The sequence below is a fragment of the Chiloscyllium punctatum genome, chromosome 4 (genome assembly GCF_047496795.1).
Source record: "Chiloscyllium punctatum isolate Juve2018m chromosome 4, sChiPun1.3, whole genome shotgun sequence".
Taxonomy (NCBI): Eukaryota; Metazoa; Chordata; class Chondrichthyes; order Orectolobiformes; family Hemiscylliidae; genus Chiloscyllium; species Chiloscyllium punctatum.
In genome coordinates this window covers 80,044,835-80,072,685 of record NC_092742.1, presented here as the reverse complement: position 1 = coordinate 80,072,685, position 27,851 = coordinate 80,044,835, and the positions used below count along the sequence as shown (strand labels likewise).

Below are 27,851 nucleotides of genomic sequence, written 5' to 3'. Positions count from 1 at the left end.
GTCTGTTAAAGTTGGAAGCTGGCACGGTGATGTACAGTAAGTTGTAACTTGACACAGGAAGGAAGCAAGGTGCAGAGGCACATGGACAAAACTGTGGCATATGGAGTGCAGTGTGGGAAAGTTTAAGATTGTCCAAATTGGATTTATGGAAGACAAATATGAATATAATCTAACTTGTGATCAGTTAAAAATTACAGACGTATAAAAGGGCTATGTACTTAGGTATACAAATCACTCAAAGCTACATAATGTACGTGCAAAGTCTAATGTAATGTTGGCCTACGTTCAAGTGGTTTGGAATACAAAGAGTGGAAATTAATGCTTCTGTTACTTGTTCAAGCCTTATTAGGAGTAACTTACTTCACTTTGAGCAATTCGTCTGAAATAAAGTGTTGGCTTTGGAGTAGGTATAGCATCAGCTCATCAAAGTGAAAGGGTTACATTATAAGGACATGTTCCATGCCCCATTGGGTTGACTAAGTTGAGGAGTGATCTGACCAAGGTGCTTAAAATTATGAATCATTTTAGAAAGTTAAGTATGAAGAAACTCTTTCCTCTGATGTATGAATCCAGGATATGGCGCAATAATAAAATTGGACCTAAGCCAATCAGCAGTGAAATCAGGAAGCGGTTTTTCAAATGAGGGATGGTGAAGGTTGTCATCATAAAGAGCCATACGGTCAAAAAGAAGAGAAACAGGCCCTTTGGCCCACCATGTCTCTGCCAACCAACCAACACCAAACTATACTGATCCTGTTTAATTGCGCTTAGTCTGTAGCCTACTATTGTTATGGACCAGACCAGTCCAGATCATGCTCTGGTTGAGAAAAAGTATTCTCAGATTTCCCCTAAATCACTGCGTCCTCATCTTAAACTTGTACCCTCTCCTATTAAATATGTCCGTCTCATGATCTGAAAAGACTCTCACAATCTCCTCTCTATGCCTCTCATAATTTTGTATATCTCAATCAGATCTCCCCTCAGCCTCCTCTGCTCCGAAGAGAACAAAGCTAGTCTATTCAGTCTCTCTCAATCCCAGGCATCATCCTGGTGAATCTCCTCAGCCCCCCTCCAATGCAATCATGTCCTTCCAATAGTGTGGCAATCAGAACTGGACACAATATTCCGTCTGCAGTCCAGCCAATGCCCTATAAATTTGCTACAAGATTTCCTTGTTCCTGTCCTCTACATCCCAGCTAATGAAGACAAGTATCCTGAAAGCCACCTTCATCACCCAATCTACCTGTGCTGATACCCCTTCAGGGATCTATAGACTTGTATGCCAAGATCCTTTTGATTCTTAGTACTCCCTAAGGACCCAGCATTCATTCTTCCTTTATTAGATATGTCAAAATGTGTCACCTCTTACTTATCAGGATTAAAATCTGCCTGCCATTGCTCTGTCCAATTTACTAGTTGGTCAACATCAGGTTGTCATCTGAGACCATTCTGCCCGCTGTCAACAATATCATCAATTTTCATGTCATCTACCAACTTACTAATTATACCTTTGACGTTCACGTCATAGTTGTTAATGTATGTAGCAAACAGCAAGGGTACCAAGACAAAATATGCTCCCAATGAAAGAAACAACACTCCACCATCAATCTTTTCCTCCTATTCGAAAGCCAGTTTTTTGATATATACTTTGCCAATATGGTTTGGATGTCATGGGCTCTGAGCTTTTGAACCAGCCTTTCATGTGTAATCTTGTCAAAGGCCTTAGTAATGTCCATGTAACACATCAACTACAATGCCCTCATCAATATATTTCCAAAAACTCTGAGAATTAGTCAGACAGGATCTCCATCCAGCAAATCCATGTTGACTATCCCTGATCAATCCTGGCCTTTCCAAGTGTTGGTTAATCTTATCCCTTGGAATTTTTTCCATCATTTCCTTTCCACTGACGTCAGACTAACGGGTCTGAAATCACCTGGCCTACCCCTGCTGCCCTCCTTGAACAAAGGAACTACATTTGCTTTCTTCCAGTTTTCTGTGGCCAGTGAAGTATTAAAAATAAAATATTTGCAAGGGCCCCAGCAACCTCCTCCCTTGCCTCCCATAGCAGCCTGGCGCACAAACTCGTCATGCCTTGGGGATTTATGCACCTTTACGCCTGCTAAAAATATTTAATAACTCCTCCTTATTAATCTTAGAATGTCTGCAGCTCTATTACCTGTCCTGACATGGATTTGTTTGCTATGTCACTGAAGGCTGAGATTGTTACGTAAGTTACTTGAGGGTATCAAGGTCTATTGGAGAAAAGATGGGATCATGCAGTTGAGGTAAGAGAGACGTTTAATCTAATAGGTGCTGGAAAAAGTTCAGTGAGCTGAATGCCTTACTCTTATTGAAAGATCACATTATAAAAGCTTGAAGAATATAGTGAAATAAGAACAAAAGTCTGGCAGCATCTGTGGAGAGAAAGCAGAGTTAACATTTCAAGTCCAGTAACCTTTCAGAAGGATCCCTGGACTCGAAACGCTAATTCTATTTCTTCCCCACAGACATTGCCAAACTTGCCGAGTTTCGCCAGCAATCTCTGTTTTTGTTTCAGATCTCCTGCATCCTCAGTTTTTAGTTTATTTTGGAGTGCCAATTATGGTAGGTATATGGAATGTTCTTTGTCCTGACTCTTTCTCTGGTACATCAATGACTGACTGTATCAATGCACCTCCCTGCTCTCATTTGGAAATGTGAAAAATGAATTAAATTTGCTTCAAATTTCCCCGTCCTTTTCTCACTTTCACCAGGTCCACCTTGGACTTTCTCCTACACTTCCTGGACATCTTTGCTTCCATTTCTGGGAATGAGATGTCCAATATCCACTTCATACCCTCCAACTCTCACAATTACCTTGAATCCACTTACTTACGGCTTGCTTCCGATAATGACTCCATTCCATTCTCCCAGTTTCTCCATCACATTGTTTCAGCCAATGCCACCTTGCTCAGGAGGACCTCGAACATGTTTGTCTTTTCCCTCAAACGCGGCCCCACCATGGTTAGCAGAGCCCTCAGTCACGTCTGGCCCATGTTCCTCACTCTGCCTCTACTCTTTTCCCCCCCCTCCTTGATCCTCACTTTCTACTCCAGCAGCTTCTCCATTCAAAGTGTCATCCTCTGCTATTTCTTTCACCACCAACAAGATGCCACAGTCAAACACCTCTCTCTTCACCTCCCCCACCTACCCCATCCCCCACCCTCCTATCACCATTCTTTCAAGTCCATCTCTTTTTATTTTCCTGGATTTTTGATTCTGAATTGAAATGGGAATGGAAATGATTTTAAAACCAAGGAGTTGAAATATTACTGCACTATATTAAAAGGAAATGACCAGAAACTCATAAGAAGTGCTCTTTACACCATTGTTGCTTTAAGCAGTGGGAAAAGCCAAGTTATAGACCACCTAGGGCCAAGGAATCGGAGGCTTGGCTGCCGACAAGTGACTGGCTGGTCTGCGAAATGGTGATGCGTTATCAATAACGAAGGCCTCCTCTCTGGCAACAACTCGATGACTGGCTTCAGGTAGTTAAGCAGACTAGGGGTGTCCATATTTGTGTCAGAAGCCATCAGACCTACGGGAGTGAAGGAGGTTTTGTTTTGGTCTGTCCATCCCTCCACAGATGTTGTTGGGCAACACTTTTGTTCTTATTTCACTATCTTCTTCAAGCTTTTATAATGTGATCTTTCAATAAGAGTAAGGCATTCAGCTCACTGAACTTTTTCCAGCACCTATTAGATTATACGTCTCTCTTACCTCAACTGCATGATCCCATCTTTTCTCCAATAGACCTTGATACCCTCAAGTAACTTACGTAACAATCTCAGCCTTCAGTGACATAGCAAACAAATCCATGTCAGGACAGGTAATAGAGCTGCAGACATTCTAAGATTAATAAGGAGGAGTTATGAAATATTTTTAGCAGGCGTAAAGGTGCATAAATCCCCAGGGCGTACTTGGAGACTGTAAGATGCTTTCAGAGAGAAATTATTCAAGGTGAGAAAAAAAGTAAGCAAGATCAAGGAGATCGGTGAAGGATGTGGACTGTTCAGGTAAGAAGCAGAGAGCTTTGTGTCCTGATGGGGAAAATGTAGAGAGGAGTTGCACTTCCATAGTGAAGATCTGCTGGGGCTAGGAAAGTTGCAACTGTGGAATTGACATGAAATGACACAAGAATCCGAAATGTAAGTGGAGACTGTAGATAAGGAGAAATGAGTTCAGTTGGGCAGGAGCAGCCTTAACCAGTGGGTCTGCCAGAGCAATTCTCTTTGTGGGTTTTGGAAAAAGGTGGTGGCTGGGGCTATGTGTGGGTGGGGAGCTAAAAAGTGGGACACTGTTTAGGGATGATGTCAATAATCCTCTTGGAACAATGACTTGAACTTCAATGCTGGGACCATGTTCTAGGGCAAGATAAGAAGAAGTGTCTAAGGTTTTGTGTCCAACCTGTGCAAGGTAGAGATCAATATACCAGACATCAACAGGCACCATCCTTATCAGGAAGATTGATAAAGTTAGGGGAAAGTCAGAGATCGAATCAGGTCTGCTAGGGTGGAGGCCCGAGCAGATTAAAGAACGAAAGATTTCATGATGCCATAGCCAAAAAGATGAATATGAATATCGTGAAGAAACAGAGGTTGTGTCTGAATGAGACACGAGGTATTGCGGTAAAATCCATCTGAATGCAATATGAAGCGATAAATAGAGAAACAAGATAGTAAAATCCAAAAGAGGAGTAGATTTCCATGGGTGGAGGTCAAAGGGAAAGGTGGATGAGAAGTAAAGGCTGGAATGTAGTTCTCAGGGATTGAACCCCTGTACTGTCTCCATGCGTTCGATCATACCTTTCAGATGCCCCTTCCAGCCAACAAGCCAATCATATTTTTATTGTCTCCAGGAAGGACGTTTGTTGGCATGTTCATCAAGTTAATTCCAACTCTGGCAGATTGATATTCATCAACTGCCTTCCATAACTCCGACCATAATTCGTCTCAGACCAGTACATTCTGCCCACCAACCCATTCTCTCAATAGATGCTACCTGACCTATTGAGTTCCTCGAACATGCTGTATTTGTATTTCAGGTATCTGCTGTGTTTTGCTTTGGTTCTAGAAGACAATGACACTGATTGTGAATTGTTCCTTCCTAATGGAAGCATTGACCGTGTGTTAGTGCACAAAATGACGTGCAGTTTTCTTCTGGCTGTGAATGATTCAATGCCCCCTCTAAGTTACAAAGAGAAAGCTGCCATCATTCAGAAGCTAAGGCAAGCAGCAGCCAGTCTCCAAGCTGGCAAATTGCACTGAATTCTTTATCATATTTCCGATACATTACCCCCATTTTCATTTTGATAAATTACACCAAATGACCTGGGGGGGGAAAAAAATATTTGCTAACTAGCCAAAGCTTGACAATTGATTTGAGGAGAAAGTGGTTGGTTTTCTCTGATAGCCTGAAACACATAAAGATGTGTGGTGCCAAGATTGCAAAATATCATCGGAGAGAAACCAAAGCCAAATGGGTGGAGTGGAAGATTCTTGCTCCCCAATTCAGTGGGGCTGACTGTTATTTCCCTTCATCCATTTTGTATTTTATGCATTAAATGCTTTCCCATTAGTTCTAAGGGCTGGGGCTTAAAGTTCGGTTGCGGTTAATATGGCTACTTTGATTTTATTTGGTTATTTGGACTAAGTATTTTTGTGGTACCAACATAAACTGCTAAGTCCAGTGGAACTCACTAAACTAAACTTCATTGGCATGCACAGTTTCTGAAGAAGTTAGAAATCCCTTGTTCCACAATACCTGATGAAGAGCTTATGCCCGAAACGTCGATTCTCCTGCTGCTCAGATGCTGCCTGACCTGCTGTGCTTTTCCAGCGCCACACTTTTTGACTCTGATCTCCAGCATCTGCAGTCCTCATTTTTTCCGTAATACCAAGGATGAGTTGGACAGCTCTCGCCAATCCAACTGTGTGCTGAAAACTATCAGATATAACTAAAAACATGACAAACCTGGTACAGTTTATCCCTGCTTTGATTTCAATAGAAGCTGTCTGTGTTCCTTCAGGAACGAGTTTCGTAATTGTAACATCTTTCCAGCAGTTAAGTCCACTTTAATACCATTGTATTAACCAGTCAATCAACAAAACCGTTCGCAACTGGATGAATCAATGCAGAATCAATATACCCTTTTATGCTCATCAGGAAGGATTAGAGTGAATGGTATGGACACATGTAACTTGAAAGCAAGTAAGGCAAGTCAGAAATTAAATGAAATGTTCTGCATTTCTCTGGACGCGTACAGTTGCGGTCGCACAGAATATTTGACACAACTAAGGGCAAACCTTACATCTTCCTCCTGAACAGCAGTCTTGGGAGTGCAAACCTCATGTTGTCTGCAGCAGTTTAAGCAGAAAATTCATGACATACTTTCTCTAATGTCAGAAGTCACACGACACCAGGTTATAATCCAAAAGAACTTGGAAAAGGAGCAGCCTTCCGAAAGCTTGTGATTTCAAATAAACCTGTTGGGCTATAACCTCGTGTCGTGTGACTTCTGACCTTGTCCACTTCAGTCCAACACTGGCACCTCCATGTCATGGCTACTTTCTGTAAGGCTCCTATAGATTTAGACTGCAAGTGGCACTTGCATCAGTCATACTGAGAAACCAAGGACCAATTAAAAGCAGAGAGATTTGTCAGTAATTTTGTAAGAACTTGGTAAATAGCTTGCCCTAATTAGTGAGATAGTTGGCTTTTCCAGTCCTGACACATGGGAAAAGCATAACAATTTGTTTAATTTCCATTTGTCTAAGTGGATTTATCATAACACTTCAGGTAAGAGAAATGGCACTGGGAGTTGTATGTTTTCCTTATCCTCACTGCTGCTAGCCCTTTTCCTCTCCACTCTCAAGCTGTTCTGACAGGAAGGGGATTTTGTTTCAGATGGAATTATTGAAGCATTATTTGCCTGTTCTGATCCTTGTGTATTTAGTCCCCTTGCAAGATTAGTACAGAACCTCCTAAACTACAGTTTCTGGGAAGCCTGAGTACTATTGTGATGCTTAACTGCTAAATAGACATTCTTAGCCAGCCAATCCTTTAAAGCTTCTCACATTCAGGAAGGAGAAAGCTCACCCAGAGTGAGACACAACCTGAGTCAGCATACCATCTGACAATTTAGAGGTAGTGTCCAAATACAACTGGTAAAAATTTCTTTCCTTTCTCTATTTTAAGAGTTTCAACTTCAGTTGTCTCATGAAAATGTTAAGAAGATGAACGGCTGTTAGAGTTTAGAAGGTTGAGGGGAGATCTAACAGAAACTTAGAAGATAATGCACGGGTTAGAAAGGGTGGATGCTGGGAAGTTGTTTCCGTTCGGTGGGGAGACTAGGACCCGTGGGCACAGCCTTAGAATTAGAGGGGATTAATTTAGAATGGAAATGAGGAGACATTTCTTCAGCCAGAGAGTGGTGGGCCTGTGGAATTCATTGCTATGGAGCTCAGTGGAGGCTGGGACATTAAATGTCTTCAATGCAGAGATTGATAAATTCTTGAACTCACAAGGAATTAAGGGCTACAGGGTGAGTGTGAGTGAGTCGAGTTGAAATGCCCATCAGCCATGATTAAATGTTGGAGTGGACTCGATGGGCCGAATTACCATACTTCCACTCCTCTGTCTTATGAAGCCTGAACATTTAAAATCAATTTAGGTAAGTACATGAATAAGAAATGCTTGAAGGGATAGGGGCCACATTCTAGCAGATGGGACTAGTTTAGTTTTGGATTACGCTCGGCATAGACTGACAGGACCAAAGGGTCTATTCCTGTGCTCTATGAATCTGTGAATAAGGCCTTCATAGGTAGTAATTGCTACTGAAGTTTAACTAGTGTGAGTTATCACAACTCACCTCAGCTCGTTTTAAAGGATGATGTGGAGATGCCGGAGTTGGACTGGGGTGGACGAGGTCCAGGATCCGATTATAGTCCAACAGGTCAATTTGAAATCGAAACCTTTTGGAGCTCAACTACTGATGAAGGAACAAAGCTCCAAAAGCTTGCAATTTCAAATAAACCTGTTGGACTATAACCCAGTGTTGTTTGATTTTTGACCCTATTTAAGAGAGGGCCTGTTGAAAGTGCACCATCAGGAAGGAGAATTCTATCCAGTAAGACAGTCTGAGTGAGTATATGGTTTGGGGAATTTGGAGGGAATGTGGGAATTTGATACGGGGGTGGGGGGGTAATGAGTTGCCTTTTGCTTACTTTTTTGGCTTAGACTTTGTAATTTTTTTTTTAACAGGATAAATTAAAACTCAGCCTCAAGGGCTGAGGGCAAAAGGGTGGTTAGCACTGCTGCCTCACAGCGCCAGAGACCCAGGTTCGATTCCAGCCTCTGGTGACTGGTGGAGTTCAGACAATCTCCCAGTGTCTGGGTTTTCTCCGTCTGCTCTGGTTTCTTCCCACAGTTCAGAGATGTGCAGGTTAGGTGAATTGGCCATCGTGTTCAGTGATGTGTAGGTTAAGTGCATCAGTCATGGGAGATGTCGGGTTGTAGGTTAGGGAAATGGATCTGGGTGGGATACTCTTGGGAGGGTTGGTGTGGGTCTGTTGGGCCGAATGGCCTGTTGCCACACAGGGATTCTAATGTATAAAATGTAAATTCACCTGGTTGGCTGTAACTACTAGTTGGACTATCAGACTGAAGGTAAACAGGGGCAATATTTACAGGCTACCAACTAAAAGACCAGAATTAATATTTTGAAAATCAGATAAGAACAAAATAATTAAAATAAAGATGTAGAGCCAGGTGATGTGTTGTACCTGCATCATGTGGGAGCTGGTGGACCCTGTTGTGGTTCGTAGTGACTACATCTGTAGCAAGTCTTGTTTTCTTGAAAAGCTCTGGCTGAGAGTTATTAATCTGGGGTCTGACCTTCAAATATGTGACATAGTCGGGGACAGGAAAAATTACCTGGAGGCTGTTTTTCAGGAGGCAATCGCACCCCTTGGATTAACAACTTCGAACTTGGTCAGCGGTCAGGGACAGGAGGATATAACTACAAGTGAGGCAGGTAGAGGGATCCAGGAGGTAATGCTGAAGGAGCATTAGCCCTTGAGCTTGTCTAATGCATCTTCCTCTCTGTGTGGATGAGAGTAGGAGCTGTGAGGAGGATAAGCAAACTGATAAAGTTCCAAGGGACTGTGTTACAAGGGTTCATTCAACGGAGGGGAGAGAAGAGAAATGTAGTTGTAATCCAGGATGGTATAGTCAGGGGAGTAGACACTGTTCTCTGTGACTAGGATCAAGAGTCCTGAAGGCTGTGTTGCTGTCTGGTGCCCAGGTTTAGAATCTCTCATCTGACCGCAGAGGAATTTGGAGTGGGGAGGGGTACAATGTTGTTACCATGGTCCAGCCAGATAAGTAGGAAGAGGAAAGAGATTCTGTTGAGGGACTGAGAGTAGCTAGAGGCCAAATTAAAAAGCAGAACTGAAAAGGAAGTAATTTCTGGATTACTGTCTGAGCCGCAAGCTAATTGGCACAGGGTCAACAAGACAAGAGAGATAAACAGGTGATTCAAAGATTGGTGTGGGAGAAACAGGTTCCAATTCATGGAACATAGGCACCAATACTGGGGAAGGCTGGAGCTATTCCAATGGGACAGGGTCCACCTGAATTCTGTTAGGACCTGAGTCCTGCTGAGTCGCACAACCCGGGCTGTGGATGGGGCTTTAAATTAAATAGTTGGGAGGGGGTTCAGTTGCATGGGAAATTATAGAAAAGGTTAGAAGGTGGAGTCAGAAGGTCTCAGCAGAAGTTATTAAAGTTTCCAGGATATATGGTTGGGCAGAGAGTATGGATAGAGTCAGGAATCTTACTTGAACTTAGCAGCTAAGGGGCCAACTATGAGAAGATGGCCAGTCAATGGAGGACTAAGGGTGTTGAATTTAAATGCACGCAATATGTAAAACAAGAAAAACGAGCTAACAGTGCAGATCGGAAGCAGCAAATATGATGATGTGGGTTGTAAGGGGATCAGGGCTAAGAACTAAATATCCAAAGATACACATCCTATTGAAAGGACAGGCAGATGAGCAGAGGAAACAGGGTTGCCTGAAGTGATACAGAATCTCTGGGTAGAATTTAGGAATCACAAATGAGAAAAGATCTTGATAGGAGTTGTGTTCAGGCCTCCTAGCAGTAGTCAGGATGTGGGGGAAAAAATAAATCAAGAGATAGAAAAGGCATGTAAAAAAAGCACTGTTATAATAAGCATAGGCAACTTCAATATGCGGGTGGACTGGGAAAATCAGATTGGTAATGGATTCGTGGAAGAATGAAGAGGAATTCGTGGAAAGTCTCTGAGAAGTTTTTGTTTTGGAGCCTACGAGGGAACAGGCAGTTCTGGATTGGATGATGTGCAATGAGGCACACTTGATTAGGGAGCTTAATGTGAAGGTACCTCAAACAGTCAATGATAGAATTCACCTTGGAGTTTGAGAGGGAGAAGCTGGAATCAGATGTAATGGTATTATAATTGAGTAAAGGTAACTGCAAAGACGTGAGGGAGGAGCTGGCCAGAGTTAATTGGAAGAGGAGCCCAGCAAGGAAGACATTGGAGCAGAACTGGCAGGAGTGTCTGGGGATTAATTAAGGAAGCAAAGCAGAATTTCATCCACAGGAAGAATAAACATACAGAGGGGAGGATGAGGCAGCCGTGGCTGACCATGGAGGTCAGGGACAGCATAAAAGCAAAAGAAACAATATTCCATTAGGTGAAGATCAGTGGGAAACGAGAGAATTGGGAAGCCTTTAAAATCCAACAGAGGATAATTTTTTAAAAATAAAAGCAAAAGTCAGGGCGAAGATGAAATATGACAGTAAGCTGGCTAGTAATGTAAAAGAAGATTGCAAGAGTTTTGTTGAATTCGTTAAGAAAGGTAAGAGTTGACAGTGAACCACTGGAAAATGAGGCTGAAGCAGTTGTAATGGGGAACAAAACAATGGCGCATGAACTGAATAGGTATTGCGCATCAGTTTTCACAGTGGAAGACACCAGCAGCATACCAGAACTTCAAGAGAGTCTGGGGGCAGAAATGAGTGCAGTGGCCATCAATAAGGAGAAGGTTCTGGGGAAACAACTGAAAGACCTGAAGATGGATCAGTCACTGAGGCCAGATGGACTACAACTCCAGGGTTCTGAAGAAGATAGCTGAACAGATTATAAAGACATTGTTGGTGATCTTTCAGGAATGACTGGAGTCATAGACGGTCTAGATGACTGGAAATGGCTAATGTAATACCTCTGTTTAAGAAGGGAGGGAGGCAGAAGACAGGAAATTATAGGCTGATTAGCTGACCTTGGTTTTGGTAAGATTTAAGTTTTTCTCATGAAGGATAACACTGTGGAGTACTTAGAACTGCGTGGTAAAATATTCTGATTCAGCACAGCTTCATCAAGGGAAGGTCATATCTGACAAATCTGTTGGCATTCTTTGAGGAAGTAACGAACAAGTCAGACAAAAGAGAGCCAGAGAATGTGATTTATCCAGAAGGCCTTTGACAAGGTACCACACAGGAGGCTGCTAAATGAGACAAGAGCCTGTGGTGTCAGTGGCAAGGTTTTGGCATGGATAGAGGATTGGCTGACTAGCAGAAGGCAGAGATTGGAGATAAAGGGATATTTTCAGGATGGCAGCTGGTGACTAGTGGAATATCACAGCGGTTGGAACCACCGCTATTCATATTATACATTAATGATCTGGATGAAAAAACTAAAGGCCTTGTTGCTATATTTGAAGGTGACACAAAAATAAGTAGAGGGGCTAGGAGTATTCAGGGACCAGGGAGTCTGCAGATGGATTTGGACAGGCTAGGATAGTGGACCAAGAAGTGGCAGATGGAAAAATGTGGGAGAGCGTGAGGTTATGTACTTTGGTAAAAAGAATATAGATATAGACTCTTCTATAAATGGGGTCAGACCTTGGAAATCTGAAGCACAAAGGGACTTGAGAAACCTTGTTCAGAATTTTCTTAAGGTTAACAGGCAGGTTTAGTTGGCAGTTTGGAAAGCAAATGCAATATTGACATTCAAGATTACAAGATTACAAATGCAAACATATACTGCTGAGGCTGTATAAGGTTCTGGAATTCGGAATATTATGAGCAGTTTTGGGCCCCATATGGTCGGAAAGATGTGCTGCTGTTGGAGGGGATCCAGAGGAAGTTTACAAGAACTATCCCGAGAGTGAAGGGTTTGTCTAATGAGGAGCATTTGAAACCCTGGGTCTGTACTTGATGGGTTTAACGGGTGAGGGGCAATCTGATGGAAATTCTCAGAATACTGAGAGTCTATAGTGTGCATAGAGAAGATGACTCCACCAGTAAGAGAGACTAGAACCCAAGGGCACAGCCTTAAAATAAAAGAACAATGCTTTAGAACAGAGATGAGGAGGATTTTCTTCAGTCAGAGGGTTTTGAATCTGTGGAACTCACTGCTGTAGAAGGCTATGGTGGCCGAGTCATTGTGTATATTTAAGAAAAATAGAGATCGATTGGTTGGTAAAAGAGTTGAGGATTACAAGAAGAAGGCAACAGAAGGGGGTTCAATCTGCAATTTGAGAGGGAGTGGGTACAATCTGAAGTGACAATATTTCAGTTGAATAAAGGGAAATATGGAGCTATGAGGGAGCAACTGGCCAAAGTTCAATGGTTTAATACCTTAACAGGGAAGACCGTGGAGGAACAATGGCAGATATTTCTGTGTATAATGCAGAAGATGCAGGATCAGTTCATTCCTAAAAGGAAGAAAGATCCCAGGAGGAGACATGGGCGGCCGTGGCTGACAAGGGAAGTAAAGAAACATATAAGGTTAAAAGAGAAAAAGTATAACTTAGCGAAGATAAGCGGGAAAACGGAGGACTGGGAAGCTTTTAAAGAACAACAGAGGATTAGTAAGAAGGAAATACGCAGAGAAAAAATGAGGTACGAAGGTAAACTGGCCAAGAATATAAAGGAGGATAGTAAAAGCTTTTTTAGGTATGTCCAAGGCAAAAAAATGGTTAGTACAAAAATTGGGCCCTTGAAGACAGAAGCAGGGGAATATATTACTGGGAACGAAGAAATGGCAGAGGAATTAAATGGGTACTTCAGATCTGTGTTCACTGGGGAAGACACGAGCAATCTCCCTGAGGTAACAGTGGCTGAAGGACCTGAACTTAAGGGAATTTCTATTTGCCAGGATTTGGTGTTGGAGAGACTGTTAGGTCTGAAGGTTGATAAGTCTCCGGGACCTGATGGCCTGCATCCCAGGGTACTGAAGGAGGTGGCTCGGGAAATCGTGGATGCGCTGGTGATTATTTTCCAGAGTTCAATAGAATCGGGGTCGGTTCCTGAGGATTGGAGGGCGGCTAATGTTGTGCCACTTTTTAAGAAGGGTGGGCGGGAGAAAGCAGGAAATTATAGACCAGTTAGTCTGACCTCAGTGGTGGGAAAGATGCTGGAGTCTATTATAAAGGATGAAATTACGGCACATCTGGATAATAGTAACAGGATAGGACAGAGTCAGCATGGATTTATGAAGGGGAAATCATGCTTGACTAATCTTCTTGAATTTTTTGAGGATGTAACTCGGAAGATGGACGAGGGAGATCCAGTGGATGTAGTGTACCTGGACTTTCAGAAAGCTTTTGATAAAGTCCCACACAAGAGGTTAGTGAGTAAAATTAGGGCGCACGGGATTGGGGGCAAAGTACTAGATTGGATAGAGAATTGGTTGGCTAATAGGAAACAAAGGGTAGTGATTAACGGCTCCATTTCGAAATGGCAGGCAGTGACCAGTGGGGTACCGCAGGGATCCGTGCTGGGACCGCAGCTTTTTACAATATATGTAAATGATATAGAAGATGGTATCAGCAATAACATTAGCAAATTTGCTGATGACACAAAGCTAGGTGGTAGGGTGAAATGTGATGAGGATGTTAGGGGATTACAGGGTGACCTGGACAAGTTAGGTGAGTGGGCAGATGCATGGCAGATGCAGTTTAATGTGGATAAATGTCTGGTTATCCACTTTGGTGGCAAGAACAGGAAGGCAGATTACTACCTCAATGGTATCAAATTAGGTAAAGGGGCTGTTCAGAGAGATCTGGGTGTTCTTGTCCACCAGTCAATGAAGGCAAGCATGCAGGTACAGCAGGTCGTGAAGAAGGCTAATAGCATGCTGGCCTTCATAACAAGAGGGATTGAGTATAGAAGCAAAGAGGTGCTTCTGCAGCTGTACAGGGCCCTGGTGAGACCACACCTGGAGTACTGTGTACAGTTCTGGTCTCCAAATTTGAGGAAAGACATTCTGGCTATTGAGGGAGTGCAGCGTAGGTTCACGAGGTCAATTCCTGGAATGGCAGGATTGCCTTACACCAAAAGACTGAAGCGACTGGGCTTGTATACCCTTGAGTTTAGAAGACTGAGAGGGGATCTGATTGAAACGTATAGGCTTATGAAAGGACTGGACACTCTGGCAGGAGGGAACATATTTCCGTTGATGGGGGAGTGCCGAACCAGAGGACACAACTTAAAAATATGGGGTAGACCATTTAGGACAGAGATGAGGAGAAACTACTTCACCCAGAGAGTGGTGGCTGTGTGGAATGCTCTGCCCCAGAGGGCAGTGGAGGCCCAGTCTCTGGATTCTTTTAAGAAAGAATTGGATAGAGCTCTTAAAGATAGTGGAGTCAAGGGGTATGGAGATAAGGCTGGAACAGGATACTAATTAGGAATGATCAGCCATGATCATATTGAATGGCGGTGCAGGCTCGAAGGGCAGAATGGCCTACTCCTGCATCTATTGTCTATTGTCTATTGTCTATTGAGAAACATCAGCAATGATTAAATGGTGGGGCAGATTTGATGGGTGAAATGGCCCAATTCCCCTCTTATTTCTTATGGTCCTAATGCCTCTGGTCCCAAAGAGGCAAATCCAGGTAAACCTGTATGTCTTTGTAAACTTGCAAGGTTAATTAGAGGGTGTTTGTCATTTTATAGGTTAGGTGAACAGTTTTCATTTTAAAATTCATTAGTATCTGTAACCAAATGTATACACTTGGAGGCATAATGTATAGGTATGTGGTCAGTCATGGCTTATTTTCTCTGATAGTAGTGGGTAATTCCTTGACAGAACCTTCCTGTATAGAACAGAATTACACTTCACTAAACCACACTACCATTTATAATTGAAAGCACAATTCAAAGACAAAATCCTTCTAACCATAGTTGGTTTTCTCTTGGTGAAAATCAGCACTTAGATGTAACTTTCATAAAACAATATAAGATTAACCATGATTTGACTTTTCTGTCACTTGAGATGCATTTTAAGCAATTGAACGAGTGTAGCTCAGATGTGATTTGCTGTAATACCATGCTGGTGACCACGGCAGCACATATTATACCTTCACTATTTTGTATTTGTATTCATTTTCTCTGGCCACAGGGATACATTGAGTTTGTCATGTGTTTTTAAATCCTCAGGCGTTCCTGTCTTACCAGCACCATTGTGTCAAATCACTTCTTTGTTAAATGTTCACAAAATGTTTCCATGTTCAGTTCAAGCCGCCTTTTTGATTTGAAAGAGGAGTTTATTGGAAGGTTCAATGGGATCAATGGTGCCCCTTAACCAGTGGATCACGATGCAATCTTGTCACGAACACTGGAATGAAAGTTTCAAATATCTGTGAATAACTTGTCAAACTTTGAGGTCAGAAAGATATTGCTAGCATAAGGAGTGGAAAATCGTAATGTGTTTGAATGTATATTGTCGAAGTTAGTAAAATCACTATAATCTTACCGGACCAAAGGATAGCTCTGACATGAGTGGAGGATGACTGGTGATGATTTACCCTGAGGGTCACCACCCCCTCAGGCGAGAGGATGTTGAGGAAGAGAGTTTTTCATGGTTACCTCAGTTAGTGCGGGAATTGAACTCATGCTATTGGTGACACAAACTAGCCATCCAGCCAAGTCAGGAGCGGTCTGTCCTGATTTGGTTTCCTCTTGACACAGTGATATCAGTGGAAGCATAGTTTAGTCTTCACTGAGAACCACCATGGAAATGAACAGATATATTCATGAGCAAATGTCCAGACTCTTGCAGAGCTCCAAGTTTAAACGCTATTGCACTGTAAAAGAAATTTAAATGTAACATCTAACAGAAACCAATGAACAATGCAATTCATATTCACCTAAAATGCTGATTGTTCATCTTGTGGTGATGCGTTGAAATGTTCATATGAAGTTTCAGTGGCCATTCTGATTGCTTTTTCCCAGAAGTATTAAAATTTATCTCTTGTGGATTTACACAGGATTAGTCAGGTGAAACTAATTACAATGTAATTGAGAATAAATTCAAGTTGTTAGTTTGGTTGCCATTTTGGATTTGCTACAACTTAATGAATGCACAATACTGAAGTGCTGTGTTTGCATTTTCATGCCAATCATTAATTTACACCTATATCATGGCTACTTTCTGATTATAATTAAATCACTTTGTCATTTGGAAACTGTAAACAAGAAAATTTAAGCAGGAAATTATGTCAGGAGCTTAAACAGGATTGCACAGTTGCAATGAAAATAAATTCTGCTCACTCAGAAAGTATTTCCAAGTGTTCAATAAAACAAGAATAACCCTTATGAGATAACCTGTAAAACTGCTCCCAGTAGTACAAATTACTACTCTATCTCAAAATGTATCTGGCTGCAGGCTGCAGAATCTTGTCTGCCTGGCAGGTTCACACACCATTAATACTATGCTGTAGAGGTTTCTTTTAAAAAATATGGTAGTGTTTCATGCTTTAAGTAGGAATAAGCAAGTGTAGACATTAAATGAAACTCTCTGGCCAAAATGATAGATAAATGCAATTTATTGTCTACCACTGGTCTGGTAATGTGCAATCAGTATTTTCAGTTAAACTTATTTGAAGGTGTTGAGGACACAGTGTTACCTTGCAAAATCAAAATTGCAAAGACAGTTTGTTTATCTGTTGTGAAATGCTTTGGGACACTTAAGGACATTGTTTGGGCATGTGAAAGCTGCTGTAATTTATTTTCTTTATCTTGGAGCTGTCTGAATAGAGCACATGTCTTACGTGAGCTTGTTTAAATATTGCTTGTTTATAGCAACATATTGTAGTGTATGAGATTGTGCTTTAGTGTAGACCGCCTTCAATGTGAAAGCTGTGGGTGAATAAGAAGCATAAGAGCATAAGACATTCAACCGATCGAGTCTGCTCATCCGGCACAATATGGCTGATGGAACACATCGTTGGCCTTTTCCGATATTATCATCATGACCCTTTACACCGTTGGTCATCTAAAATATATCAACTTCTGTTTGAAATATGCTTGAAGGCGAAGCATCCATGACCCTCTAGTAGAGACTTCCAAATATTCACAACCGCCCAGCCCCCATCCCTCCCCACGCCCATAAGTAAAATTGACTCTTCATCTCGGTCTGAAAGAAGGATGAAAGAGTTTGAACCAATCTAGACTCTGGAAGGGATTCAGGCTGCTTTCAGCCATTCCAAATCAAATCTGTTTCTCATTCCATTTAGATAGTATCTTACCCTGTCACTTGCAAAGCAGTGTTGAGATTGTTAGGAGACTTTAAAAATCCCTGTAGATGTGAATGCAGGTATATGAATTTTGGAATCTAATGTATTTAGATGGCGTTTTTTTTTGGGATGAAGGCTGTTCAGGCATCAGTACTCTGGAAAGATGTAATGAGCTTTGAGCAACATAGTCATAGAGATGTACAGCATGGAAACAGACCCTTCGGTCCAACCCGTCCATGCCGACTAGATATCCCAACCCAATCTAGTCCCACCTGCCAGCACCCGGCCCATATCCCTCCAAATCCTTCCTATTCATATACACATCCAGATGCTTTTTAAATTTTGCAATTGTACCAGCCTCTACCACTTCCTCTGGCAGCTCATTCCATACACATACCACCCTCTGCGTGAAAAAGTTGCCACTTAGGTCTCTTTTATATCTTACCCCTCTCACCCTAAACCTATGCCCTCTAGTTCTGGACTCCCTGACCCCAGGAAAAAGACTTTGTCTATTTACCCTATCCATGCCCCTCACAATTTTGTACACCTCTATAAGGTCACCCCTCAGCCTCTGACGCTCCAGGGAAAACAGCCCCAGCCTGTTCAGCCTCTCCCTACAGCTCAAATCCTCCAACCCTGGCAACATCCTTACAAATCTTTTCCGAACCCTTTCAAGTTTCACAACATCTTTCCGATAGGAAAGAGACCAGAATTGCACACAATATATCAACAGTGGCCTAACCAATGTCCTATACAACCGCAACATGACCTCCCAACCTCTGTACTCAATACACTGACCGAATAAAGGAAAGCATATCAAACGCCTTCTTCACTATCCTATCTACCTGTGACTCCACTTTCAAGGAGCTATTTGGTTTCTGCCACATGGAAGATGCGATAAGGGCAGCAGATGCATGGAAGCATCACCAGCTGCAATTCCCATCCGAGCCACTTGTCGTCTTGACTTAGAATTAGTTCAATATTCCATTCCAATTTGGGGTCATCTGCTCCTCAGATAAGTCTAATTCAAATCTCCAAGTATTTCTTTTAAATAGTACTTACTGACAGCGTTTAGACGAGACTCTCATAGTAGGTAACTGTGACCTATGCTGCTCTCATTCCAACCCTCTCTGTCAGATGATTAGTGAAGTCGCTGTTATATCATTAGCACACCTCAGATGCTCATCTGCATTTTTCTTCAATCATATGGCTGCATATTCTTTTACAGTCACAGCATCTCCTTTTCTAAAAGCATTACCAGTGTGCCTACACCACAGCAGCAGTTTAAAAAAGGCAACTCACAATGCCCATCTCATCAGCAATTCTAGATGGATAGGAAATACTGACCTATACAAGTGATGTTTGAAAGACTGAAACAAAATCATTTATCCAGAGGCTCTGTGTTTTACGAGTTTTCCACATTTTGGCATATTGAGCACTTTGGGCAAATTGACTGCTTTGGCTATTAATGTCTTATTCTCCTAATTATTTTGTCTAGTTCCTTAGAACACCATGGGGGTCACTTTTCAGCAGCGAGCTGAATATGACTTGAGCAATATGATATTAGGCCTGCATTATACAGTTTTAAAACCAAAAAAAATATATAAACATAAGAAGCAGGAGTGGACTATTCAGCTTTTTGAGGCTGCTCCATCCATTCACTGAGACCATGGGTGTTCTGATTGTAACCACAAATTCCCATTCCTGTCTCCCCTGATAACATTTTCACATCTTTTTTTGAGAAAATCTCTTTACCTCTGCCTTTAAAACAAATCAAGGACTGTGTCCATTAACATTCCAAGAAGAAAATTCCAGAGACTCATTACCCTCATAGAGAAAGGCATTTCACTTAATCTCTGTTTTAAATGGATGGTCGCTATTTTTGAATCAATGATCCCTTAGTTCAAGGTTCTGCCATAGGAGGAAATTTCCTCTCCTGCAACCGTCCAATCTTCTATCTATGTCAATATGCTGCTCCCTACACCATGAGCTTTTATTTTCAGCCAGAACATTTAATGTGCCACCTTATCAACTGTCTTCTGGAAATCTAAACACAATACACCGAGTGTTTGTTCCCCTTTATCCACAGTAGGTACTAGTTCTTCAAAGAACTCCAAATCTTAGTAAAATGTGAGTTTGCTTTCACTAAACTATGTTAACTGTGCCTGCTTACTCTAAACTTATACAAGTGCCTTGCTATAACTTTAATACTTTCTAACATGACAGATGTTAAGCTAATTAGCCTGTAATTTCCTGTTTCTATATCTCCCCTTTTTGAATAAAGCAGTTACATTGGGTACCTTCCAATCTAATTGGAGCACTCCAAATCAAATCAAGGAAGTTTTGGAAAATTGAAGTCAATACATAGAGTATTTCAGTAACAGCGTTGTTTTAGATCTCCTACCTGTGATTGAATAGCAAAGCCAGCTTTATTTCAGTGTGAGACCGCTTAAGTTTTCAACCCTGGGTCTAACATTATCTGTGCATTTGGACCATTGATATTTGGTATTGAGCAATCTAAGTAGTATTCCTTAAAGTTGTTCCGTAAGCTCCAAATTTGTTGTAAATTGAGGAGGAGCGTGCAGCCTTTTGCTGTTAGTAATTGGTTGACCCTTCGGAACAGCCAGTATTTCCCCTTCCACTCTCTCTTCTATTCGCCCCTGGACCCCCATCCCCCACACTCCCAGCCCACTTGTTCTCCACTTCACAATGAGAAGCACGAGTTGCCCAGGTAAAATGCAGCAGCACTTGGGAGTCTGACAGGGCCTTTGAGTGAGGCAGCACCCTCCAAAATAATTCTGCAAAAGGGGCTGACATTGTGTCAACCCCTCACCCATTTTGGATCAGAGCCACAAACTGCCTCCCCTTTATCGCAAAAAAGAACTTGGCTTTTAGATGCAGATGAGACTCAAACTTGCTTTTAAGACGGAAGCTGAACCATGGAAGAATGGTTCCAATTTCCATCTCATTACTTTGTGCTCTTAGCTCAGCACTTAATTATTGAAACTGATTGTCTGCCCTTCATTAAGTCAGAATTCTCATTACTTTGAGATCGAAGTTACTCAGGTCACCATGACCTCCTCTTGTGCAAACATTGAGTAATTGGGTCTGCCTAATAACATCCTTCTTCTTCGAGCAGTAGAGGCACTGCTGCAAGAACAGGTTTGTCGTTGAAAGGACATGAATCCAATTCTACATTTTAACTGATTAGTGAACAAATGGCACCAACTAATGAGCAAGTGAGCACAGAGTGAGCTGGCACGAGGAATGTAAGAAATGGAAAGGTGCTGAATAATGTGCCAATTAATTAGGCAACTCAAATTCAATATTGTCTTATATTTAAAGCTTCCATTCTACAACATTCAGATCCAGGGACATTGATTTTTAAACTGATTTTAAAAAAATACAAAGAAAAATTAAAAATATGACAGGAATGCTAGATTGTTGATCCTCAAGTTACACAAGGAGTGAGATGCATGTTTTAGCTAAATAAATCCTTAGTTAGATCACACTTGGAGTATCGGGACCAGTTCTGGGTGCTCTGCTTAGTAAGAGTCTTTTTTTTAAATTTGTTCTTGAGATTTAGGTATCTGTGTCTGGGACAGCATTTTTACATATCGCTACTTGCCCTTGAGTAGATGACAGTGAGCTGTCTTTTTGAACTACTGCAGTCCATTTGGTGTAGGTTATTGATCTTGGATAAAGTTTAGCATAGGTTTATTAGAATGATGCCTGGGCTTGAGGATTAAATAGTGAGGTGAGATTGTTATAGACTAAGGTTGTAATTCATATAATTTCGATGAATGAATGATTCAAGCAAATTTTTCAAGATATTAATCAGAAACTTGAGGTCGACAGAGAGAAACTGTAACCATGTGGCTGGTGAAACTAGGACCAGGGACATGGCCACAAATTGAACCAAGCCTGTCATGATTGAAAAGAGTTTTGATTAGTTGATTAGATTAGATTCTCTACAGTTTGGAAACAGGCCCTTTGGTCCAACAAGTCCACACCGCCCCTCCGAAGAGAAACTCACCCAAACCCATTCCCCTACCCTATGTTTACCCCTGACTAACGTACCTAACACTGTGGGCAAATTAGCATGGCCAATTCACGTGACCTGCACATCTTGGGATTGTGGGAGGAAACCAGAGCACCCGGAGGAAATCCACACAGACAGGCGGGAATCAAACCCAGGACCCTGGTGCTGTGAGACAGCAGTGCTAACCACAGAGCCGCCCAATGTGTACATAGTGTAGAAACTTGCCCAGCTCCTGGGAACAAGATGAAATGTGGGCAGGTGAAGTTAATTGGATGGAAGGCCAAAATCCAGAATAGAGTTGGTGGGATGCACTTTTGCAGTTAGGCCCTCAAAGCTTTAAAGACAGGTTGAGCTTTTCAACAACAATATCAGGAATTCTGTTTATCTATCTTTGTGTCTCCCGAATACTTATTAAAATCCCAGCTCCCCTGAATTAAGGTCTCTCTCCTAATTAAGCAATATAGGTGTTCCCATACCTAACTATATATATAGAAAGTGTTCATCTGACCAGGTTGACACCTCCCTGGACTTTGAAGGCAGCAGCTATTGCTTTGTCCTCTTTGGACATTAAGTCTGGGTGACTGGAGGCTAGCTTCCACAGAGGTAACTGAGGAAGAGAGGCTAGAGAGTAATGGGCATTGATCATGGAGGCTTCCTCAACAAGACAGAAGTCTTAAGCTTGTCTGACCAAAGAAGGCAGGCTGTCTAGGGAGGTGAACCAGACTGATTAGGGAAGGGATGCAGACTCACTGGGGAAGGCACAAAGTCTGATGGTTTAAGGATAGGAGACTCAGAATGTTTAGCTGCAGGTATCTCCTTTGAGGCCCATGATACTCATACCTTGTAGAGAACGGCTCACTGTCCAGGTGACCCCTTTAAATATGGCACCCAGACCTTTGATCCCAGAGGTACTGGTAGGAGTCGAGGACTTCCTGCCCTTCCCTGCTCCGACGTCGGCTGAGCTACTTGCACGGACATATATATAATGACTGGGAATCCTTTATTGCACACGGCAAGTTGACCTGCCCCTGAACAGAAGTGGCATTACTTCATGTCTGACCCCAAACTTAAATCCACTATGGAAGGTTCTGCCCAGAGGGTGATAAAAATTTGGAACTCCCCTCTGTGGATGGCAATTGTTGCCTGACTAATCGTCCATGTTAAATCTGCAGTTCACAAATGTGGTAAAGGTTGGAATGTCTGAATTGTCGACTTCTGCCAGTTCTTTTTCTGAGTTTCGTAACATACTAATGTGGGAAGTTACAATGCACATTCCCACTGTCAAACATAGTCCGTCCATAAAATTTTATGTGGTTTCAGATTCAATTGTGTGATGTACAAGCCAAGATGGTACACTTTAGTTTTGGCAATTTAATGTTTTTTTGTGCTGAAAGTAATCCAATTTATCCAGTAGTTCGACTTGTGTCACAGATAATTTAGAGAGAAATGTAGTGTTTCACAATATTGAATGATCAGATTTTAATCGTCACTTTAAACTAAGAAAAACGTTACTTGTACAGCTACTTTGATATACAAACATGATGTTGTAAGAAGCTATAGAAAAGATGTTAAAACATAAAGGAAACCTGGCAACGAGGATGGAGCAGCCACAATAGACTCTTCGATAGTTCACCAAACATGTCGTGTATTGGCTCAGGGAAAAGGATTTGCAACTAAGTTAATTAGTTACCTTCATTGGCATTGCTGTCATTTCTGACCGATCCTGTCCTCCAGTGACCTACTTCTATGTACCAAGGGCTCCCAAAGAAGTCTTGCTGTAAAATTAACCTTGAAGCTATATTAATAAAGTGTCAGGATGTTCTGAATTAGCAACACGATCTGTGGCAGTTCCCACTTTGTTTTCGATTTAATAGTTTTCTTTTTAACTATGAAATATGTTGCATTATTTTCAGTTAAATTTGTATTTCTTCTGTATGCAGTGTGTATTTGAGAATGCAAGACATTCATTACTCTGCTTTGTTTCCTCTATTACTTGTGTATAGGATTCCCTTTATTTCATTTTGAAAGTCACAGATGATTATTTTTATGAGATGAGTAAATAGGTAACAGAATTTCTTTTAGGTTTGCAAGGTCAGAGCTAATTTGATTTCAATGAGAAACTTGTGTAATTTTGTTTCAATTTTAAGCTACACATTTCTGTTTAGTTTTTGAACAGGATTGCTGTTGTGTACATCTCTAAAGTTGCCCCAACATATGTGGATGCAAATGTGTGCCTGTATGTTTGTGCACATGTGCAAGTTCAGGTGCATTTCCATTCATGTCTCAATCTCTGCAATCCTTCGGTTTGTCAACTCTTTTTGGTGTGTTATTAAATTTTGAGTGCATGACATTTACCTCAGTCAACAAAAGTTATTACATTTATTTTATAAATATTGGTCCCTTGCCGTTTTGTATCTTTGTGGATAATAGTGGTTTTTATCTTGAATTTTACTTTAAATGAAGCTTGTTTAAGCTGAAGAAAAATACATGCTGAAAGATTCCTGAATGCTGTTCTAAATGTAAAATCGGAGGTCTCAGTTTGTTTCATGCATTCTATTTTTACAGTACATCTATGTTAATGTAGGTTGAAGTTCATTTTGTGTTTTTGACAAAGATGCATTAATCCTTTATTTGAGAATTCCATAATGAATTCATCTTGCAATATGTCCTGGTTTTGGACTTGATCCAAACATGGCGGTCCTCAATCAGGCCACCCATGCCAATTCCCCTTTGTTGACTTGCCCTCACTGCAGACTTGAGTGTGTTTGCCTTTATGGAATGGGAATTGGAGTCAAGAACTGTTTGACACCGGAACTTGAAGCTGCTGTGAGAATCAATAGACAATAGACAATAGACAATAGATGCAGGAGTAGGCCATTCAGCCCTTCGAGCCTGCACCGCCATTCAATATGATCATGGCTGATCATTCCCAATCAGTATCCTGTTCCAGCCTTATCTCCATAACCCTTGACTCCACTATCTTTAAGAGCTCTATCCAATTCTTTCTTAAATGAATCCTGCTCAGAGAAGCTACGAAATCTTGCGTCTTATTCCTGTGTTGCAAATCGACGTGCAACATTACCTTCCTGGAGATTTCAGTATAAACCCAAGTGGGAATATGAATCATATTCTTGACCAGAAATCAGCGAAGACTGAGATTCAAACCAAACCTTTATGGTTCAGTTTGTTATTAAAATAGGATCCAGATGGTAAGGAATGGGGTAACAAAGATTTATTTTGACAAATTGTATCTAAGTAGACTTTGTGTTTTTATTTTAAAATGAGGAAAAATGAAGTTTGATCCAAAGTGAGAGTTTTTGCTTTTTGGTCATGCATCCATGTCAAACCTCTTGCCTGCTTGTTCAAACAAGACACTTTCTCAGTAGGAGTTTCCATGTAACATGAACTGGATGATTTTACATCTGTATCACATTTGGCCAGTTCCTCATGATTTATTTATTTCTAATAGCCACATGCTGGAAACTAGTAATAAAGAATTCATCCTGTGCCTCTCTCACCTTCACCGCTTGCTCAGTTTTAGTCTGTAGTGGTGTTTTGAAGGATAGCAAGCCAGGAAACCTAGGATTGTATGCTGATCCATTTAAAATGTATATCCTGAGCATGACCGCACTACTTCGAAGTCTGACATGTTTTTAATTTTAAAACACAAGCTTTAAGCCTGCTGCTACGTTGATGACCAGACGTTGTTAAGTTGAGCAGTATCTAGCAATTACTGGGAACAAAAGGCTAGGAGTCCATTTGATTTAATTATAGAGATATCTTGCATCCAAAATTGATATGCTACTTAAAACCAGCTTAATGTCAAAAACTCATGTCAGTCTTGAATGGCTGGGCCATGTTAATTGCTCCGTAGCGTAACTCAATAATGAGCGATCATATTTGACTTGACTTGATAAATCTTTCTGTAACTCTCGATTGTGGAACAAATGTGTCCCACCTCATTCAGCATTAATAACGGCTGACATTTACAAAACAGCAAGTGGGTGTGTATTTGCAGGGTTAGAAGTAGGCTGCTACAGCTCATGTTAAGACACTGATACAAATTGCACGCATAAGATCCTGTTCTCCCGGGTAGCAAGTGGCGGATGTGGGTCCAATTGCAATGTTCAAAAGACATTTGGATAGATACATGAGTAAGAAGGGTTCGGAGGGAAATGGGCCAAGAGCAGGCAGGTGGGACTAATTTAGTTTGGAATTATGTTCAGCATGGGCTGGTTGGACTAAAGGGTCTGTTTCCGTGCTGAATGACTGTATAACCGTTGTGATATTTCACATATGTGCATAAAGTTTGAATAAACATTTCCACTGATTGCAGGACCCTATAGAATTCTTATGAATGGCATTACAGGAATTGGATGAATCCAGCTCTTGTAAGAGGTATGTTATCTACTTAGTTTAAGTAAAGGCCACCAGCCAGCCCCACAGGCGCCATTCCGCATTTCTTGTTGTGTTCGTCGCCATTTCTTAGGTTTCTTCCTGGGGCACAAGATCAATTTGAGAAACAGCTGCAAGTTCCTCTCTGACGACTACAGAATTCTCAGGCAACATGCAGGAGGTCCCCAGCCTAATTTTAAATATGAATGCAAATGCCTTGTCTAAAGACTGGCAGTCCACTTCTATTGCCTTGACAATACTGTTTCCTAGGTTGAGCATCATTCTTGGAGCAGGGGGGGAGGATAAGCCTCAGTAAATTAAATCTCACTATCTGCTTTGTCAATGCGTTTTAAAAAAAAAACCAGGTTGTTTCTGTTTCCATCACTTAAGCAGCCTATTACGTTGTCCATTATTTATAGTCCTCTCTATGTATGCATCTTGTCAACAAACCCTAGCATGTGGGTGTGATGTTTGTCTCCACAGATCAGTGCAGTCAGGCTGCGAAACCTCCTTTTGCTGTACTTGTTCAAGAGGCACAATATGCTCCCTATGATGGGGAGAGCAGAATGATATGTGGTATTTCCTGGACTTTTACCAAAGCCTGGTAATATGCTTCTTTTTGTGCGCGAAATTATCTGGACAATACAGTCTTAGGAGCTTGGTCTTTCCAGCTGCAATCATTTGCACCAGAAATGTGAGATAGTGATCGATGAACACTACCAAGTCTCTTTTTCTCTCTGTCTCTCCTGTGCTGTTACCTTTAGGTAACGCCCATGCAGATTTTATTTTTCATATGCGTTATTTATTGAAGGCCATTGGCTAATTTTGGGCAAGTTTCTGAAGCCTATCAACATTGTGTTTACATCTATTTTCTTATTAGATTAGATTAGATTACTTACAGTGTGGAAACAGGCCCTTCGGCCCAACAAGTCCACACCGCACCTGCCGAGGCGCAACCCACCCATACCCCTACATCACCCCTTACCTAACACTACGGGCAATTTAGCATGGCCAATTCATCTGGCCTGCACATCTTTGGAGTGTGGGAGGAAACCGGAGCAACCGGAGAACGTGCAAACTCCACACAGAGAGTCGCCTGAGGCGGGAATTGAACCCGGATCTCTGGCGCTGTGAGGCAGCAGTGCTAACCACTGTGCCACCGTGCTGCCCATTTGGATTAGAGCCTATTGTGTTAGATCTCAATTAATGTGCCCTGCACCTTAAGAGACATGCTCATGATATCATCATCGCCATAGCATTTGACCTGAGGTTATAAAGGTCTCGTACTCCAACTTAACTGAGGACATTTGAGATGTGGAATGTAGATGGAAGCATGCTCATGTTTCTAACTGTATTAGTCCAGACACTGAGGTATCTGTAAGTGTAATGCTCATATAAGGAATGAAATAAATGTATGTTGGATGTTTCAGTGCCATTTTATGCACATCTAGTTCTTATGTTATGGGAACAAACATAAGCATTGCTGTATCAGGCACAAATACCCTGCTGAAAGCAAAGCTCCCACTAGTGTAATATTTCATAATATCTCACGTCAGTTAGAACAATGTGTGAATTTAATGCCACGATTGAAGCTGCTTTCAATGCATATTCAGTAAGTACATTTCTACATTTTAACCACTCAATATGCACCTCTCTTCATGCCAGCATTGGTTCTTTTGCTGTCACTTTTAAATCAGTGTTTTCTTATCCTCAACACATAGCATTAGGAAGAGCTTCTGCTAATCTCCTCTGGACAGACCTCCTGTGATTTTGAATGTCTCTATCAAATTTCACCTCAACTGCTCTAA

The 27,851-nt window shown here is 41.5% G+C and overlaps 1 protein-coding gene across 14 annotated transcripts in view; it reads left to right on the top strand.

Annotated features, from left to right (window-relative positions):
* The window catches only part of LOC140476467 (alpha-(1,6)-fucosyltransferase), a 741,369-nt gene that overhangs the window by 536,390 nt on the left and 177,128 nt on the right, over nucleotides 1–27,851 (top strand). The window lies entirely within an intron of this gene.